This window comes from Ambystoma mexicanum, chromosome 2p (genome assembly GCF_040938575.1).
Source record: "Ambystoma mexicanum isolate Mex_15411 chromosome 2p, UKY_AmexF1_1, whole genome shotgun sequence".
NCBI lineage: Eukaryota > Metazoa > Chordata > Amphibia > Caudata > Ambystomatidae > Ambystoma > Ambystoma mexicanum.
Genome location: NC_090923.1, coordinates 1,161,891,944 through 1,161,912,387, shown reverse-complemented (window position 1 = coordinate 1,161,912,387; position 20,444 = coordinate 1,161,891,944). Strand labels below are relative to the sequence as shown.

At 42.3% G+C, this 20,444-nt stretch overlaps 1 protein-coding gene across 1 annotated transcript in view; it reads left to right on the top strand.

Annotated features, from left to right (window-relative positions):
- LOC138567268 (uncharacterized) overlaps positions 1 to 20,444 on the top strand; it is a 1,463,541-nt gene that overhangs the window by 1,191,376 nt on the left and 251,721 nt on the right. The gene's annotated exons all lie outside the window — the stretch shown is intronic.

Sequence of the window (20,444 nt, the reverse complement as noted above, 5' to 3'; positions counted from 1 at the left end):
AGCCCTTTCGCACAGTTAGTCTGTAATTAGTTGAAGGGCATGCTGTGGGGGGCCTTCAGGCATGTTGTGGTGCAGTTAAGCTTCTGCTGCGCTGTAGTCATGGGTAATCAATTTAATTTGAAGAGCAAATTGCACATAGGGTACCATTTACGTTCAAAAGGTCCATTCTATGCAATTATACTCATTTACAACTAGTGGTAAACTGTAAAAAAACACAGGCAAACCCTCATTAACACTCATTTTCGGATACATGATTGCAAAAGCGTGAATGCCCCCAACAGCTAACGATTGTGGGAGGCATTTTCAGTGGATTCCTGTGGAATCAGCTTGCTTTTATCAGATGCAAAAGTCACACAGATCCCTTAGGAAAGCTGTTGGATGTGTCCGGTTTGCTATCCAAATCCACCTGCCTAATGATTGCAAATGTGACGAATCGAAAAAAGTGGCGTTAAAAATATAATGTCACTTTTTCCTAGGCACCAGACTTGTAAAATGGCCCCCATGATGGATAGTTAAGCTGCGGTTGCCATTTTGCCATGCTGTCTTGAGAATTTGTAACTGACATTAAGGCAGTGTTTATAGTGAAGTTCTACCCACTGTTTAGTAATGTTGTACACTTCATCTATTGCCAAGGTTAGAGTCAATTCAAACAGTTAAGCTGCAGCTGAACCGTGGTATACACCTATGGTCTGCTGTTTTCCTTCAGTCATTGTGTACGTTCCTTTATTTATAAGGTGCTGTTAAACTGTGGTGAGAGGCATGTAATCAATAGTTATACATAGGTCCGAAACCAGGTTTTTGAATGCTACCTAGTAGTTCACTTGGTATGGGACTCTTTAGCACCCAGTACTCCAGGAGAACGTTGCATAACCTCTGCATTCTATGTGGTGCTGCATCCTTCTACGACTGCCAATTGAGAAAGGCCTGTGAGAGAAACAGATATTTACTCATAGAGAGGCAATGTAAGGGCTCCTGATGATATCACTAAAAGGAAGATTCCAATGTCATATGGGCAGCCTAGCATAAACCATGTCTAACGATGCACCATTTCTGAAAGCAAAATGTAGACTACGTACATGATTACTGAGACACAGCTTAGCTTTTACACCATATCTAGTGCCCAACTACAACTTAACTGATCACCATGGTTGAAAGCCAACTGCAACAAACCCGATGACAATGGCAGAAGAACAAAAATATGTCTGCCATTGTTAAATAATAACTAAAGCTTAACTCTTTTATTTGGTTGAAAGGTAGGTACACCAAAGCACCATACTTTAACAACCACCTTTTAAGAATTCCTGAACGGTGAAACAGTTAAACTGTCAAATATCTATGAAGGACACAGCTTAACTGTAAACCGTGAATGGAAGGTAGACACATCGTATCTGTATATCCTGGTTAAAAGCTAACTTCAGCTTAATTTTACATTTATGGTTTAAAGCAAAACACAGACCAACGGTTCACAGTGGTTCAGTCACAATTAACCATGACCCACTGTTAGACCTCAGCTATGGTTATATTTTACACCATCTCTAAAGCCCAACTTTCGCTTCACTGTTTACCATGGATGAGCCACAATCACAGTTTATCTTTACACTGTAGCTGAAAGTTAGCCCCAGCCTAAATAGCCAACATGTCTGAATGATAAGCCCGCTTAACCATACACCAGGTTTTAAGGGCATTCTTTGCTTATATGTTCCCCCTAACTGTTCACTGATAATACCTTATTGTACACCACGATTAAACAGCAACCATTGTTCAACTGGAAGTTTTAGCTCAGAGCAGCTTAAAGGCATGGTCTAGTAAAAAATGTTATTGTCCCTACGGGTCGGCCATGTTTTTTTTAAGCCTAAGTGGCTCGATTTTAGAAAACTTTCCTATGGACCTTACCCAAGTTTTCGTCCATTAAACGCACGCGAAAACAGGCACCAGGGAGCCGCCATTTTGTGATAATCCTATCACTTGCCGCATCGCCCTGGCTGACCTGCTTTTGCGGCACTAAATCAATTCCCCCGCCCCAGAGCCTGACATTATCAAAACATTCATATTCCCCGCCTCTCTCCGTGACGTTACTGTGCTGCGTAGGCAAACGCGCCCAGTCGTCTTCTACGCGACTTCACACAGAACCCAGAAACCAACACAGACCATCTCACAACACAGCGCGCCACAATTCGGAATATGAAACTGTACTTTAAAATCAAACAGCAACACAGTACATTTGGTAAAGTACATTTATTTGACATTAAATGTTTAGAGAATATTCAGCAACTGCCATATGAACTCGAAAGCCATTTATTTTCTTTTATCTGTATCCGCAATGGTACACAGGGTATTGCTTTTCGTTAAAAGAAGCACTTTGGAAGCACGGTGAACCGCAAGGCTGTTCCATCAACTAGGCACTAGTCCACCGTAAAGGTTGATATGTTGCTTCTAGCCACTAGTACAGCATAAGAGCAGTGGGCCCTTGGCGATCGTCCCATAAAATTGTCAGTGTGCTCCAGTTGTTCACACGAAGCTGCAGGTGTCTCACGAAGAAACCGTCTGCCGGTGTCTCAAACCGATGACAGTAGCAGAAGGGGAGCAAATACCTGTTATGAAAACAAAAAAATTATAATTAGTCTCGCCAGCCGATCTTCATTAATATTACTCATTTTATTTATTACAGCCGATCAGAAACTATTTGCTTGCAAGGATAGTTCAATGGAGTATGTTCGGCTCTAAAATCAATGCGAAAAGTAACGAAATAAATCGAGGCCAACACACAATGATAAACGACAGTTAGTCTACATGCGTGTTGAATGATATGATATGGCATTTGTAACGCGCCTATACACAAGTGTTTCAAGGCGCGACGAGGCAGGTGGGGAACAAGGGCAGACAGACAACGATCCTACTAGGCCAGGTGTCTTTCTGATCGCGCATGGGGAAGGGGGGAGGGGGGTAAAAGTGCTGTACATGGTTAGTCGAATACAAGATAAATAATAGGGCCAGTTGGTGGCAAGTGCAAGTTAAATGCTGGGAGAAGGGGCTGAAGGATACAGAGACAGTCCCGTAGTGCAGGTAGGCAGTGCAGGGAAAGGTGGCTGGGCCAAGGACCGAGATCGGTGAGACCAGTGGACCTGCATGCCCATGTGCCCACTATGAACACGTTTTCCTTGCTTTTCCTAGCTCTTCATTCATTCATTTATTCATGCATCCATTAATTAAATCTTCATTCCTGTATAAAAGCGTCTAAAGATTTACTCACATTATATTTGAAATTTCCATTGTGTCTCTTCGTAATGCAGTCTGTAAAACGGACTGTGCTCTTGACAACGATTTTTCGTATACTGAACTAAAATGAAACTCGGTCTAGTTTCTGAATTTTCTGCCTTATCGTCTCTTACGTTATTGCGCACCCCCTTCAAATGTAGTTCTTTCGCCATGGTCCCTGTCTCAAGGTCAAAAAACAATAGACCCTTATACTTCCAGTGCGACTTGTGGGCCTCTTCTGGGCGCGAGCTGAAAATCAAAGCCGCTGTCCTTCGCATTCTTTATTTGCAACATCACATAGTAAAGGCATCTGTGAGAACTTGAAGTTTAGAATCCCTCTATGTAGTGCGCCTCAATGTGCAAATGCAAACTGGCTTCTCTCCCAAATGCCACGGCCCGCTTGGCGCGTTCTAAGTCCCCCAATTTTGTCCCCGTTGTCTGCGAGCTTTGCAGCCCAAATTGAGACATTTAATTTTTGGCGGAAGGTCAGGGAAAGTATAAAGTACCACAGGAGTTGAGTTAAAAGTGAGATTTATTGTTTGTTTGTTTGTTTTATTATTTGCAATACGCAAGCCTCCCCTCCGTTAACAGTGCGCAACAGTGCGCAGCATTTACATTTACATGAGATGAGACATGAGAAAAATATATACATACACATATATGAGGTGAATAGAGAGAATTCAAAGATGACACCCAGCTTGTTCGCCACCCATGATGGTGAAGGTAGAGGTTAGGGTTACAGGTACACTGTATAATAACATTTATTTACAAAAAGACAATTGTATTGCAATTATTTAAACCAGGATTTGTACTTCACAACCAGCTGTGCTTCGGGTGGGCATGGCACCGTTGCAATGTTCGGTGGCAATGGATCACTGCTCTGCACAGAAACGTCCAAAATTCCATATCTGTGCTTCTCTAACACAGCAACAATAAGGCCTTTCACAAAGTCGAACTGCATTTCATCATAGACTGGTTTGATCACCCATTGCTTACTTCGTTTTGAAAACACCTTAGTGTAGCGAGGCATCCTTACTTTACCCCTAGTTCTAGATTGTTCACGTCCGACATTGCTGTTATGGGCCAAGACCGCTAGTAGAGTGCGATGTTTCATGCCCCGAAAGCTAAAATGCAAGCGCTTTGGCCTGTACTTTAGGCACATATTGTGGAACACCTCCAAATCTCCTGTGTGACAGAATTCTGTCAGTCCTCTCAAATCTCTTGATAGAGTTTTGTCGAAAACAATCTTCTCAATGGCTTTGTGTGTCGGTGAAGATGGAATCAACCACTTCTTCTTCCGTGCCTCCTCTGGGGACAAAGGGCCATGTTCACATTGGTGGAAATGTTGATTTTCTGTCCAGCGGTGAACGTTGGTACAGTGGTGCATCAGTGACCGCCATTTTTCAAGTAGTATTTCCACTGACCCTTCACAAGTTTTTGAGCTCCACCAAAGTTGGTTGGTGATAGAATGGGACCACTGCAAAATACTTTCTAAACCTTTTTTTTTCTCCTGCAGCCGAGATTTTCTTACTGATTGATTTAGCAAGATGCCATACGTCAAATTGATGATTAATATGTGGGAACTGCTCTCTCATTGTCTTGGCAATTGAAACATGTCTGTCCGTGGCTATGAGGTCGATGTGCATTCCCCTTGATTGTAGATATTCCACTGATTTTATAAATCCATAGTTTTCTCCATGGCCACTGAGGATGTACATTGTGTTACCTGCACGACCACCGAACTCACAATTTTCTTACTATCCATGTCCTGAAAGTGGTAGGTGCAGTACTTGGCAGAAAATCCAGGGCTGTCGCACTGTCCATCGCTGGCTAGCCTGAAACGTTTCCCTTCGAATGTACTTACTAGAGACAATTGTTCAATTTTCCAAGCATCACTAATGGCCGGAAACAGATAATCATGTTGGTATATGTAGTACAGCGATTTAGAAATGATATGGAGTCCCACAAACTGAAAGAAAGCCTCTAACTTTCTAAAACTGGAGCCACTAAAAAGTGATGCAGCTGCACACAGTAGATTGCCTGCTGGCATTTTCCCCAGCATCGTTTGTGCAGACCATGAGAACCTATGATTTAATCTACAGGCGACATTTATTTTGACGTTACTGCCTTTTATTTGACGAGTCACATTAATCAATGGCTTCCCACATACTTTCCCTCTAACGAATGCACACATTTCCGCATACTTATAATTTCCATCAAACAACTGTCGAATACAATGTATTTGCTCTCTTTCATTAGACTGTCATCCTGCGTCAACGTTTTTCGGCCTGTGGTGTTGTGGAGATTTCAACACATTGGAAAGTAATATCGCTGATATCAAGTTCTGATGCGTCTATGGATGCTGCGGCTGGTTCATTCTCTATCATTTCGACATCTATTACTTCAACATTGATGGGAGAACACAACAATGTCGACAGGTTTTTGGGTGGCAAATCTTTGGCGGTGTAGAATGTGTGAATTGATCTGCAACTACTTCAGAGCTATCTTCAATACATCCAATAACATCTTCTTGTGGTGGTGCGGTCGCACTGTAGCAATTGTACAATGCAACTTTGCTGTATTCTCCAAACACAGTTAATTCATGTTCTGGCCATTGGACATGAGCATCTCGAGCCTGAACACGCCTAGCCTCAATTAATAGTTCCTCTATAGTGTACATGGTCTGGCAAGCAACATCTCTCATTCGCTTCACTGTCTGTGTATGTATAGTTCTGACACCCACGGGTAACTGGAGGAGCGATTGGAAAAGGGATGTTCAGTTTAAACACAAGATAAAGTGTAGTCCAATTGACTGTAAAAAAACATAAAATAGTCCCCAGCACAAACATTTTCTGAAAGTTATGAACTGTTTGTAACTAACCTTTTTTTGGTTTTTTTTCTTTGCAACTTTTTTGACTCGACCTTCAACATCTGCACGCTGTAGCTCTGATTCGTTTCCGCATGTCCTCCCTTCCTCTTGCGCTGCAACGCCTATATTTTCTGTATCCGCATAGACAGCACGGAATGAGGCTCCATCGTCTCCCTAAAACATAGTACTTTCATTACTATGTATCAAAATATTTTTAGCATAAAACACACGTGAGGCCGAACACACAGGTACATCTCAATAGCCAAACACGATTTAAAGATTGTGTGCAACAATCAAACGACAAGTATTCGACCAGTGATGATCTATTTCGATGGAGCTGTCAGTATCCATACCTCTGGCTCTGCATGGACTGCCATGAATGGTTGTATTGGAGAGGAGGCATCCGCATCTCCCTGAAACACAGTACTTGCATTAGTATGGTTTTCAATATTGGAAACTTAACACACACTTGGGGTCGAGGGCACAGATACATATAAAAAGATAACCACAAATTATGCATTGTCTAAAACAATCAAGGAAAATCTAAGTATGCAGATTTCATGGACTTATTTCTCCGATTCCTTTACATCTGCATCATAAAAATGGGAAGTTGTGATTGTAGTGGAAGCTCCGTCGTCTCCCTGAAACACAGCACTTGCGTTAATAGGGAAGAAAGTATAGCAAATGGAATCACGTTATATGATCATGCATGATAGAGCTGTCAGTATCCATACCTCGTGCTGCTGAAGAATATCTATGGATGTTGCTAATGTAGTGCGCACTTCGGAAAGCTGTTGCGCAGATTCGTATACGCATGGTCCCGCTTCCACTTCCCCTGGAATTACTTGAATGTCAGGCTCTGCATCAAGTGCAGGGGTTGACGCTCCATCAACTGCCTGAAACATAGTACTTGCATTAGTGAGGATTACAATAGTGAAAACATAACACACACCTGGGGTCAACAGCACAGGTACATATCAACGGCTAACCACGAATGAAACATTGTGTAGAACAATCAAACTACAAGAATTCCAGCTCTGATGATGACGCTGATGGATCTGTCAGTATCCATACCTCCTGCAGGTGAAGAACATCTAGAAATGTTGTAGATGTGGCGGACGCTTCAGCATCTCCCTGAAAGACAGTACTTGCATTAGTATGGACGCCACTAATTATAACTGAAAACAAACACCAGTGGACGATAACTAAGGTGTATATCAATTGGAAAGCACTAACCAAACATTTGGTAAAATAATTACACGATAGAATAAAACTATTACTTGACATGCATAAAACAAGTCTGTAGCGGATTAGCCTAGTAAGATTACCTGATACGCGCTAGAAGTGGTTGATAACTGCGACCACGTCAAGGATGTAGAATGTTCTTGCTTCAGATTCAAGGGATAGTCAAGAAGTTGTAAAGGTAAATTAATGATTGATAATGAAATGCATATTAAAAATAGCCATGCAAGGCGACAGAATACTTGAAAAATGCTCAATACAGCACAGTTCCCTGTTCCCATATATATACATTGCGTTTGTGGGTTATGAAATCGAAAAAGAATATATTCAAAAAACTATACACTCATATCAATATCGAAATTATTACAAGGGATAGAACACCTACAATATCAATTAATCCATTCGGCTACCTACACACTACCGCAAGGCCTAAAGCTAAATCCGGACACTTGACTCCCCGGTGGCGGAATGTGGACGAATAGAGTGGGAATAGCGTTTTCGAGCAATTTCCGTGTCGTTCGCCGTTTATTCTTCTTTGTTACCCAAGATGTTGTGTACATGTCCGAGGAAAAGTGCTGGCTGCAGATGCGGTATCGATCACCCCTCTTGTCCTGTAAGACTTGTTGGACTCTGCTTTCCAGCTCATCCATTGGATATCCGCAATGTCTGACCCATTCTCTTAATCGATCAACAGTTTTCGGGAATACATGCATTGTAGTGCCTTCAGATTTCGCATGGGTCTTCGAAGGGCAACCGCTAATCGAACAGGCAGGCATTGTTGATACATCTGAAAAGTAAATATCGACATTATTATACAATCTTCAAGAATAAAGATTTGATACAAAAGTAAATGAATCATACAATGATCAATGCAAGGTCTGTTTTGGTCGCAGGAACTATACCAGTTCATTATGTGCGGCTTAGTATTTGCATAAATTGCAGAAATGTATAAATGATGTGACTAAAATCTGAACATGTGACTTGTCCCTTGGATGTTCTGTCTTGCACGAGAAGGAAACATGCTTACATTATATACTGGACCCCCGAAGGATGCAATTCGATGACAATAGACACAGATGAAAATAAATAGATCTATTGATAGCATAGCAATGGAAAATCAAGTCAATAGCAATGAGACCAATGAACATAGCACTATTGTGTACTCTACTCGCAAATAGATAGAAAAAAAATCTGCGAAATATGACTAGGATACATGGCCTTACCTTGACCAACAAACAGTTGGATTCACCAAGCAGAGCAGTATGTTGCAGGAGAATAGGTGGGTGGCCACAGGTAGCACACTGATGGTTTTGCTCTAAGCGGTCACAGAAGTTCACGGATAGCACGACGACGAGCAGATTAGCGTAGATCTCAGTGGTTGCCAGGTAGCACGTTCAGGAGTTGACTTGCAAAGCACAAAGATGTTCTCATGAGACATATCAAGTGGTTTATAAAGTATTAGAAACAGGGGTTTGTTTGTGAATGAATGACAAATGTATGTCGTGGTATTAGGGGGGCAGCCTGCTTCAAGGGGAGGCCTGGCTGGAGACACGTGGTCTGAGGAGGACATGTGACCGATGGCCCCTTGGCGTGGGATACCTTTTGAAGTGTACATGTAGTTTGGCACCTTGGCCTTTCGCGCCCCTGACAGCGTGCATCCCTGGGTGCGAACCGCCATTGATAGAGGGGGTGGGATGGATGGGCCTGGGGCGTGCAGATAAGGCACAGGAAGACTGCTGAATGGAGACACACTTATGTGGATTGCAGGGGGGCGGCCTGCTTCAAGGGGAGGCCTGGCTGGAGACACGGGGTCTGAGGAGGCCATGTGACCAATGGCCCCTTGGCGTGGGATACCTTTTGAAGTGTACATGTAGTTTGGCACCTTGGCCTTTCGTGCCCCTGACAGCGCGCATTCACTGGCGCAAACCGCCTTTGATAGAGGGGGTGGGATGGATGGGCCTGGGGCGTGCAGATAAGGCACAGGAAGACTGCTGAATGGAGACACACTTATGTGGATTGCAGGGGGCGGCCTTCTTCAAGGGGAGGCCTGGCTGGAGACACGGGGTCTGAGGAGGCCATGTGACCGATGGCCCCTTGGCGTGGGATACCTTTTGAAGTGTACATGTAGTTTTGCACCTTGGCCTTTCGCGCCCCTGACAGCGCGCATCCACTGGCGCAAACCGCCTTTGATAGAGGGGGTGGGATGGATGGGCCTGGGGCGTGCAGATAAGGCACAGGAAGACTGCTGAATGGAGACACACTTATGTGGATTGCAGGGGGGCGGCCTGCTTCAAGGGGAGGCCTGGCTGGAGACACGGGGTCTGAGGAGGCCATGTGAGCAATGGCCCCTTGGCGTGGGATACCTTTTGAAGTGTACATGCTGTTTGGTACCTTGGCCGTTCGCGCCCGTGACAGCCCCCCATGCCAGCGCGCATCCCCGGGTGCGAACCGCCTTTGATAGTATTTCGTTGCTTATCAATAACAAATGCCACATACCAGAGATTCTTGTGAGCACAGACCCACACTTCAACCGGTGTATTATAGTGGTCAAGACCCTAAGGCCTGTATAATCCAATGGTAATTGTTAGTATAGATATATGTGTGACTTTTATAGAGACATAACCTACTGAAAGACTTTGAACAAGTGTTATTTAGTGCATGCATTATCGAGAATATGTTATGTTAGCTTAGATAGATAGTGACCACCCTGCTTCACAGCGACCAGACCTTCACCCATTCGGAGCACAGATGTCTGACGTCCATCCTTGAATGGAGACACACTTAATTCATTTAAAAAATCAAAATAACCGTTGTTAAAATATATGTGGTGTTTTATTTTGTATCTTATTCTCATGACACAAAAATACAAGACTTTAAAGATTATACAGGTCAGGTTGCAGCACAGCGAGAGAAAATCCCCTGTACTGACCGCTGTCACTCGGGAACGTTTCTCTTATGGCACGAATGGCACAGGCGGGTATCACTCTTCGAACACGGTGTCCAAGCCTCCCGTGGAGCCACCATGAAAAGGAACGATAGGCCACCAGCCTGTACCACCTGTGAAAAGGAATGAAACAAACTGTTTTTAAATGACCAAGATAAGTTTAATAAATGTTTGTTTTCAATGACAATTCTTGTAACTAATGGCATTCTGCACGGACAAATGCTATCTAGACAATGCACACTATTGAACGACTTTCATGCGTTACTATGATATGAATATATAATTTTGGATATAGTACAAGACCATGAAATAGGAGTGGCATGACAAGCAGAGTATACTTACACGTTACTCGGATTACGAGGACGAACAGTTGCGCGAAGTTCGTGCAAAAGCACCATCATTATTCTCAACACGGCCCGTGTGAGGCAGGGTGCCCTGAAGTCTGGCAGCTCAGTGATGCATTGCGGTCGTGGCTCGCCTTCCGAAATGTAGGCCAGGCATCCCGAGTTTTCTCGGCAGCAGCAGTTCTCCTCCTCGGTTGGCATTAGCTCGCACCGATTGCATGTGCACCAGGTGGAGACGCCGTCCATGCGACTAGGCCCAGGCTCTTCATCTGTTGATTCGTCCTGCCAACTGCCGTCCGAATCCCCATCGTTTTCGCGTGCTTCCCTTTCCAGTAGTTCCTCCTCGGTATACTCGGGCTCGTACATGTACGGCATTATTGTAACCATTTTGTGGTAAACAAAGTAAAATAATTTACCGAGATGGTACAGGTGTTCACACGGGCTACAAGCGGCGAAGATAGCTGACCAGAGCACAGAAACGAGTCACAAAATACTCTAAGTAACACAGAGAGAGGAATGGAATCAAAAATCTGCTTCTGTGTGTTGTGAAAAGGTCTGTTTATACTTATTGAGGAAAGAGGCGTCCTGCCATTTCCATGGCGACACGTCATTAGATGAAGCGCAGCGAATGTTGACACAAGACGTGCTTTGGCGTTGGGAAATGGGCGGTACGAGTCTGCTGATGACAGGCTCAGGGGCGGGGGAATTGATTTAGTCCCGCAGAAGCAGGTCAGCCAGGGCGATGCGGCAAGTGATAGGATTATCACAAAATGGCGGCTCCCTGGTGCCTGTTTTCGCGTGCGTTTAATGGACGAAAACTCGGGTAAGGTCCATAGGAAAGTTTTCTAAAATCGAGCCACTTAGGCTTAAAATAAACATGGCCGACCCGTAGGGACAATAACATGTTTTACTAGACCATGCCTTTAACTTTTTTTCATAGCTTAGGCACTTCTTAACTGCATTCCATGCCTGAAGCCCAACCATTGGTAATAGTATTCTGTGGCTGACAACCAATCACAGATTGACTGTAACCCACAGCTGAACATGGCACTGCTTAACTGTACGCTAGGGTTGAAGGACATATTTTTAACTGTAAGGCATGGCTTAAGGTCCCGCAGACTAAAGGGCACAGCTTATAGGGTGAAATCAAGTTTACTTCTTATTATTAATGTTTTATCTTCTCCTCATCTGTAAGCAATAACTACTGACCATCATCTTATTTTAAATTTTCTGTAAGTCTTTTTCCTCTTAAGGTTGTCATCTAATTTTGGAACTGCCTACAATCCCTGAAAGAGGAAGTAACATCTGAGGAGGAGGGGACATGCAGTCTGCAGCAGTGAAGGTGCAAAGAAAAGGTTTCATTTTCTTTTATTTTAGAACAACATGTTTACATACCTGGTAATCCTACAATATCCCTATGACATAAACTACAGTATTGGATGATCCTACCCCCTCAGCCCCTTATAGACTTATTTGTAATATTATGATCATGTTTCCCAGCCCTTTTAAAAATATCCTTTGTGAACCTGCCCCATCCCCTATTGACATACATCTGTTGTGAACCTCTCATCTATTCCCATTTCCCACTAACTGTACTACTACTGCTGCCCCTGCTACTAGTAGTACACCTCGGATAGTGTTAGTATTAATAGTGGAACTGTTAGTACTGTTTTTATTTTTTTTAACTAGTAATACTACTAGTGTTGCCGGTCTTATGGATTTTGCTGCTGGTATATGTTGTCGAGATCAGTGTGCACAAGTGCCCCATTCTTGTACTTTGAAGACATAGTTCACTCTTCCCTGATGCCATCCTCAGTTTGAATACCTGAGGTCTGCGGGGTGCTATTAGAGGCGGGTCCCCTTGTGGGGAAAAAGCACCTGGCACAAAAAACTGAAGGACCGTATAGCGTATCTGAACCAGGTTTTAGAGACTCGAGGATAAACAGCCAAGTAGTGAGAAATCTGGCAGCGACCATAGAGGCACAGAAAGTTGTGATGCTCCACCCCACTGTCACTAGCTACTTTTATACTGCACCACTAGCATGTGACAGAAAGAGGGTGTCAACAATAGCCATATTCAATTGCGAAGATACTTCTTAAAGGGAAATAAGGTAAGCATGGCATAATATCAGATTGCAAGTTAATATAGAACTAGGTTTCTTGAATGAGCTTTGGTCAAGATACCAATCGTGCAACTGCAGAAACAGCACCAAAGACCAGCACAACAAGACCTGTCTCCATGCTGCCATGAAGTCTTTGATGCCCAGGGATGTAATATGCTGCACCGAATGCTAAAAGTCATCACAATAGACTGGGTTCACCAAGCTGCAGGCAATGGGCCTAGGCCCAGAGCAAGAGCCATAATAGTATGTGGTCAACCACCTTTTCAACGCCCTGCACCCACCCATGGGAGTCCCCTACAATAAAACGTTTTACAGACATAATACAAATAGAAGTGAATGAAAAGTGGCAGTAGTCTCAAATGAGATGTCACAAACAAGATAACATTTTCAACCAACTAGATTTTGTGAGTGGTCTCGCAAAATCTGAATACTGCAAATTTTAGAACCTTCAAATTCCTCATCACCATTCACCAACCCCGAATATGGTTCTGATAGAACATGGTCATACGTAGAAAAACATGCTATGTGGCAGTTTTAGGAAGGAAAAGTTGGGATTTGTTTTGTGTCATCAGAAACTATATATAGATTAATAACTTCCATTGTATCAATGGTGTGTAGTAATGATGATGTCATCAAGATGCCTGCCAACGAAGTACATCAACATTTCAATTATTTTTGGATGGATTTTAATTTGTTCTGACAACATTTACTCTGCAGTCAATGGTGTCTCAAAAATTTTCATATTTACAGTACAGACTTGCATTTAGAGCACTACTGTTAAACATTCCGTTCTTTATTTTTTCCGAGTGCTTGATTTATATTATCAACCATTTAGTTGAAGTTATGGGCGGTGTAATGCAAATAGATCAACCACTGTCATCCATAGACTTTCATTTGTGCTTATGTGGATGTCAACAAACGGGGACTTTAGATCAAGACTTAACATCTGCTGAAAAACTACTTGATGCTTTAAGAATTCTAAGAGTGTGCAGAAAGCGATTATAAACACCTTGCAGAAAACTTCTAAAATGCAACTGCAGAAGAATTAAACCAATTTAATAAAAGGTGACACCTGTCCTGTTCAAGAAGTGTTCACAAAAATGTACTCTTGATAGAATACTGGTCATACAATACTACTACACACAAGCAACTGGCAGAAAATGAAGATGCTGGTGAGAGATCAGTGAGCAGGAAGGAGCTTCCCGGTACAAGATCCAAAAGTACCAGTATGGAATGACAAAACATGGCTGCTTCTTTTACGTTGGACCTGAAACTAGGAGGCATCCATAGCACACGTTTTGCACTGACGATTCAGGCCAGAAGATGTAGGATGCTGTTCCATTGAATGGAAATAGCCAATTGAAACTAACGTTGAGTGAGTTCATCATTCTAAAAGCTGCTCATGCATATGACATTGTTTATCAAAATGAATGTTGTGTACAAAATGCACACTATGTCCTGCGAAGTCCAGAAAAACCTCCTGAAACACCACTTTGTGTCAAGATGGGTAGAATTAATTGACTGTTTGTTAAAGGACCTTTTTTAAGGTAAGGGTGTTACAATTGAAGATACTGAGCGACACTACAAGGAAATCTATCATGCAATTGGTGTGTAGGAGGAAGATGTGATATAGTGAAAATCCCTGAAAACACTTACTGAAAATGTCTTGGCATGCAATTATTATTCAGCAATTATGTCTTCAAGAACCAATCACAACATACTTCTTTAAAATCAGTTAACAATGCTGTGCTTTTACATGCAGGAGCAAGTTCAATTATAAATTCAAATATGCAGCGTTCTATATCCGGCTGCTGAGTTACTATGGAATAACATCCTGGCAGAGGAGAAGTGGAAATTCACAGGTTCACAATTACAAAAGAAATACAACAAGAAGTGTTATTCTTTTTCAAATTGTATATATGTAGGAGAAGAATGTTTCATAGCTTTCAAATTGAAAATACACATTTGAACCAGAGGGCTGCTGCTTTGTCACATGTTCTGTTATATGAGTGGCTGAGAAAATGCCAGTTCCCATGTGTTGCCTTAACGTCAGTAAAGTTAAGACATATGTGACTTTCATTCCTGGTTGCTGTTGGCCTAACGATACATTGCAAAGCTTGCAGCAAATTCTAGGTGCAGCTTATGTATGCCTTGGATTCCTCAGTCAATTATAATACAATTCTCCTGTCTAAGACAGCTTTAGCAAATGAAGTTCTACACCATATGGAAGACAATGGAGGAGTATGTGTACCACTGAACAATGTGAAAGAAAATGTATGTACTGTGGTGCAGATAATTTAGACATCCTTAGGGCATACCTTATGGTAGGGGACCTGCTATGCCACTGTGCTGACTTGTTATCAAGACTTTCATGACTAAGATGAATCACAGTCCATGGTATTGTACGATACAACTGTGCTGAAACTGGCCTGCTACGTGACAAGCTTCATCTCCTACAATGACCCAAAGCACCTAAAGCCAAAGGGTAAAGTTTGTAACAAATCTGATGTTAACGGAAGAGCTAGGAGTTGAAATCCTTTTGAGAAGTAGACCTGACATGGATTCTAGGCAAAACTGGAAGATGTTAGTGAGAGCAGTGCTCTTGAAATTGGATTGCATAATGAGTTCAAAACGATTGAGACGCCTCTCTGAAACCAGCACCATGAATTTATGGGATCTGATCAAGAAGAACAACCTAAGTCTATGTTCAAGCTCCTAGAAGTAAAAATAAAAAAGGTGTTGGCACTGTTAAACAGTTAAGTGCAGACAGATCACTATTTGGCCCACTATTCATTGTAAGCGGATCATAGTATCAAGTAGGTGTACTTGAGACATCACGACTCTATGAAGTCTCTGCTGTGCCATAGACACTAATGATAGTGGAACTATGCATCCTTAGCAGCATAAACACAAACTGATTGAAATCCTGCAGTCAATTCCACTACACCTGCGAAGCAGGAACAAGAACAGCAAACACAACATTCCAACTGTGACAATTACCAGTACTCAACATTCAACAAGAAAATATCTTAATTCTCTCAATTACTGATGGCGTGGCAAAGGTGCAAGCTTTTGATAAGTCAAAAGACATTAAGGTCTGAACAGACCTGGCTGAATTATTCACCAAGAGAACTCCGAAGAACTACTGGGAGTATATTGAAATACTTAGTGTTTGACACACAAAATGAAAACTTACTCAAGCATATAACAGGACGAGATAGGCAGTTGCCCCAACGCTCTACAGAACCATGGACAGCAGAAACCTAGCAGAAACCTAGCTAATGGTAATATGAAGAAGCTATTTTAACGCATTAACACCATTGATGAATTAACTACTTACCTAGTTCAAAGAATTCTTCAGTGTGAACAAAAGACCAAGACGGACTTTGTAGTGGCATGACGTACAGAAGTATCAATCTTGCATTGGTCTTTGAAATGTCTTAGTAGTACAGAAGACGAGGCAGACACAAAGATAATCTTTGTCATGAATGCCACAGAAAGAGGAGCTACAAAACGCTATATATGTGCACAGGAAGCAGATGTTCTTATTCTTGCTATGAGAATGTATCCAAAACTCCCCTCTGAGTTCACTTGTGCCTACTTCAAAACACATTATTTCAGTTGTGCAGATATTCTTTTCACTAGACTAGTTGAAAGCTTCTGTATTTTATCTCTTCTCTGGATCTGATTGTACAGCTACTTTGTCAGGGAAAGGTAAAGGTAAAATGTCATGCTGGAAAGCATGTCTGAAGGCATCCTTTTGGTACTTAATTCACTAGGGACACAAGAATGAATTCCCGAAAGGTTGATTATTTGCCAATTCTGTCAGCCCAGAACCAGTATAACTAAACTTGCATAGATGTGCTGGACTGTGTTTCATAAGAAACAAACAAGCTGATAAATATAAGTAGTGCTTGCATAACTGCAGTGGAGAGAGTCAACAGCAGGGTCGTGATCTGGAACCCAGATGACCAATCACAGTCAACAATTCTATCTCTCATTGAACGTTGATAGAACATGGAAGACCGAGAAATAGCTCCAATCCTCTGTGAACTGCCATGTGCTCCATTCTGCAGTTGATAAGATGTACATGTGTGAAAAACAGATACAGTCCCCTTGTGTAAATGTTTAGCAAAGACGCTAAATTGTACAGACATGTGTGATGGTGGAGGAAACACACAATGTGATCATGATTCTTAATCTACTAAACTTAGAAGACTCTGATGGTGAAGAAGATGATTTCAGCAAAGATGGTCTTGATCGCAGTTAGTGACCTCCTAAAGGATGCTATAAAATGATGGTATCTCAAGGTTAGTAATTTCAACAGGTTCGTCCTAGTACATAATCATATTCCACAAGTTAAAATAAAGTAGCAATTGCTCTAATCTCAAGTTCCTGTGTTTTATTTCCTGTGGAATACCCAATTAAAAGTACAAATGAGGTTTCATAATATACATGTGGACGTTTTTTGAGTATCATTGAACCTAAGAGTAAACATTGTTAGAAACACCTTTTTAGCCCAGAAGATATCTTTCAAATGAGACTTTTTGAATTCCATTCCATCTTTAAATGACAGAGATATTAAAGATTTTATGTTTTCAGTGAGGCCATCTTGAGGATGTCTTCCCCCTTACATGCCAAGTACCGAAGAATGATCTCTTGGAAATTAATCTGGTAGCACAAGACCAGTACTACCTTTTCTGCACTTAAACTGCCACAAACTTAATAATGCTCCCGTACTATGATGCATTGAAGTCATCAGTGTGGCTTCCATCATCATTAGGAGCTACTTCCTGGCAGTCTGATTCCGGTTGACACTTGTGCGGGATGCACTGTTGTGATGCGTGGTACTTGGTTGTGCTGTGGCATCTGGTGTCTCCGTTTGAAGGTGTGACCTAGACACTGCTGTAAAATGGCAGATTTGGTTTCCAATCTTAGACGTTTGCCATGTTTAAGAATTTTGCATACTTTGCTTGCCCTGGACATTTTCACTTTTGTACCGCAGATTTGACTAATGTATTACTGATAAACGCTATTTCTAATATCTTCAGAGATTTAAATACCAGTGTACTCCAGGAGGGACCCTATATTCCTCAGGAATAGTGTACCAAGTATAGTCTCTTTTCCATGTATGATTACCCTTGCATACTGGCTGTAAGGGCTCCACTGGATGGTGGAGCTTTTGGAATGTCCATGGAGTACACCTTAACTATTCGTCAGGGATGAGCCTAACATCTATGCTTGTGTAAAATCCAGTGCAGGCTCCTGCATCCAGGACTTGTTACTAAGAATAAGTGATGTTATGATTCTGTCAACCTAGGAGTTCCATGGTGTCAGAGCACAGACCCAGATGAGACCAGTTTGAGTGGATGTTTGGATTTATTGTTGAATCCATGTTTAAATAATTTGTACCAGGAAGAAGCCTTCAAAGTCCTCACTGAACAGTTGAACACTAACATTTTTCAAAGAAGGCAATCCTTCCAATTTCTCATTAGGTTGAGGATTACCTCTAGTTACTTATTAAAGAAATGGGTCATAAGAGGGTGCTGACCTGAAAACTGGATATGAGGATATTTTCCATGATTCGCATTGTGGCAAAGTTCTGTCCACAATCTGTGGAAACCAGATGTCCAGCGGTCAGGGTAGATAAGGACAGTGGTCACCCTTCATGTCTCAGCAAGAGCAGCCTTCACCCAAGACTCTGCTCCTGTTCCCCTTGGGTTCCTTGCTGAGCCCCGGCAATACCCTGACTCCACCCATGTAGAGAAGATGACAAAGATGCATGGGCAGCCGATATTGTCTTAAGTCATCTTGAACGCTTCCACTACTGGAGATGGTCCTTCCTCGAACAGGACACGCCTACGCTGTACCCCAGCACTAGTGCCTTGACAGCTGTGGCTCCTAGCTGCTGCTGCTTCCTGTACACCCCACCTTTTGCTCATCCCAGAAGCCGCAGGGGTGCTCTGAACTGCACTCAAGCAGCAGCCTCTAACATGAATCACACATTTTACAGCTCTGTTCAGAAGCACTTCAAGAATTATAACTGTAAATAATCTGAGCATCAGGCTTCGCCCCTGAAAGGACTTCGGCCAGCAGAGCACCCGAGTGATTGACGGTTTCTCAAAAGGGACCCGAGATGAACACACACAAAATTCCCTTCATAATCACCGCTCAGCATCAGAACCATCTCCCACTTGGCCAATCAGAGGAAAACCTTTCTCTCCCATTGTTTCCTACATGAGCCCTATACAGCTGTTGAGGAGTGAGTGGTGCAGCTTCCTTCTGTGGATACAGTAACCAAACACTTGCCATACAGATTACTGCAAGTCTGTTACCTTCTCTGACCTCATGGTTGACCTCAATCAAATTAATTATGGGACCTCAAATGGTCCACACTAAGACTTGAGACTTTCTGTTATCTCTTACCATGTACTGTAAACACATATTGTACTTATCTTTAACAAGGACAAAGCATTTGCAATACACTCATGGTTGGACATTTCTATGTTACTCTGTATCTCAGCTGCCACCCTCACCCCCAAAGATTGTCCTTGGTTCTGCAATGACTCCTACCAATAGGCAAGCCTAAGAAAGCTAGGGGGCCCTCACCTGCCTATATCAGTGACCTACTCAGACCATTATACCTAGGATCTGTGAGAGCCTGTGACTGTATGCAGGAGGGGTTCAAATCGGTGTGTGAGTATTTGTTTATGGGGATGGTATACAGGGTTGCCAAGTATATGTCTATAGGCATTTCAGAGGAACAGGATCGCTAGAGAAAGAATACCTCTCTAAATGGCTGAGGGGGCAAGATCACCAAATATAGAAGTCTATTGGAGGGGGTGGATTACCAGAATTGTAAAGTTGTTGGTGGTAAGTAAAAAGAATGTAACAGTTTCTTTGCATCTTTGATGCGTTATTAGATGCACAGATTTTCTTTCCTCCTCTAATGTCACTTCTTATGTCAGAAGGTAAAGGCACTACAGAAACTGGAGGACAGTCTAAGTAAGAAAAGAAGTTAAAAAGCGACTGATGTAAAAATTGTTTTGGGTCAAAAAACAGCAAAGCCTAAAACCTAATTAGTGAGCAATAATGTATTTTCCTTTTGCAAAATCTTTGTCCCTGTTCACTCTACTTCATGGCTAAAGGATAACTTCATCTTATAAATACACAACTGCTAAATCACAATTGCAGCTTATCTGTACACCATTGTAGAGGGTTAGCCACAGCTTAACCTTACTCCATGAATTGGGAATTGTACCCAGGGAAACCTACCTGTATGCCGTGGGTGATGGCAATACAGTAGCTTAACTGTATACTGTAGCTGAATCCCAACTACAAGTTAACTATGCTCTATGGCTAATGGCCACAGCTCATATATACATACTACAGCTGAAGGTCACAGTTTATATGTGCACTATGTATGAAGGCTATAACTGTTGTCTGTGGCTGATGGCTGCTTTTTAACTGTGTACCATGGACAATTGCTTGACATTTGACTTATACTGCCTCTGTCACACTTGCGTTTTAGAGCCAACACCATGTTGTGGCATGTCCAGATTTTTCCCTTGGTCATTTTACCACTTGTTAAGATTAAGAACCTCTTTGGAAGGGATGAGGGAGGTCTTGTTTGTGGGTGGACGAAAGATTGGGGTGTTTGAGCTTCA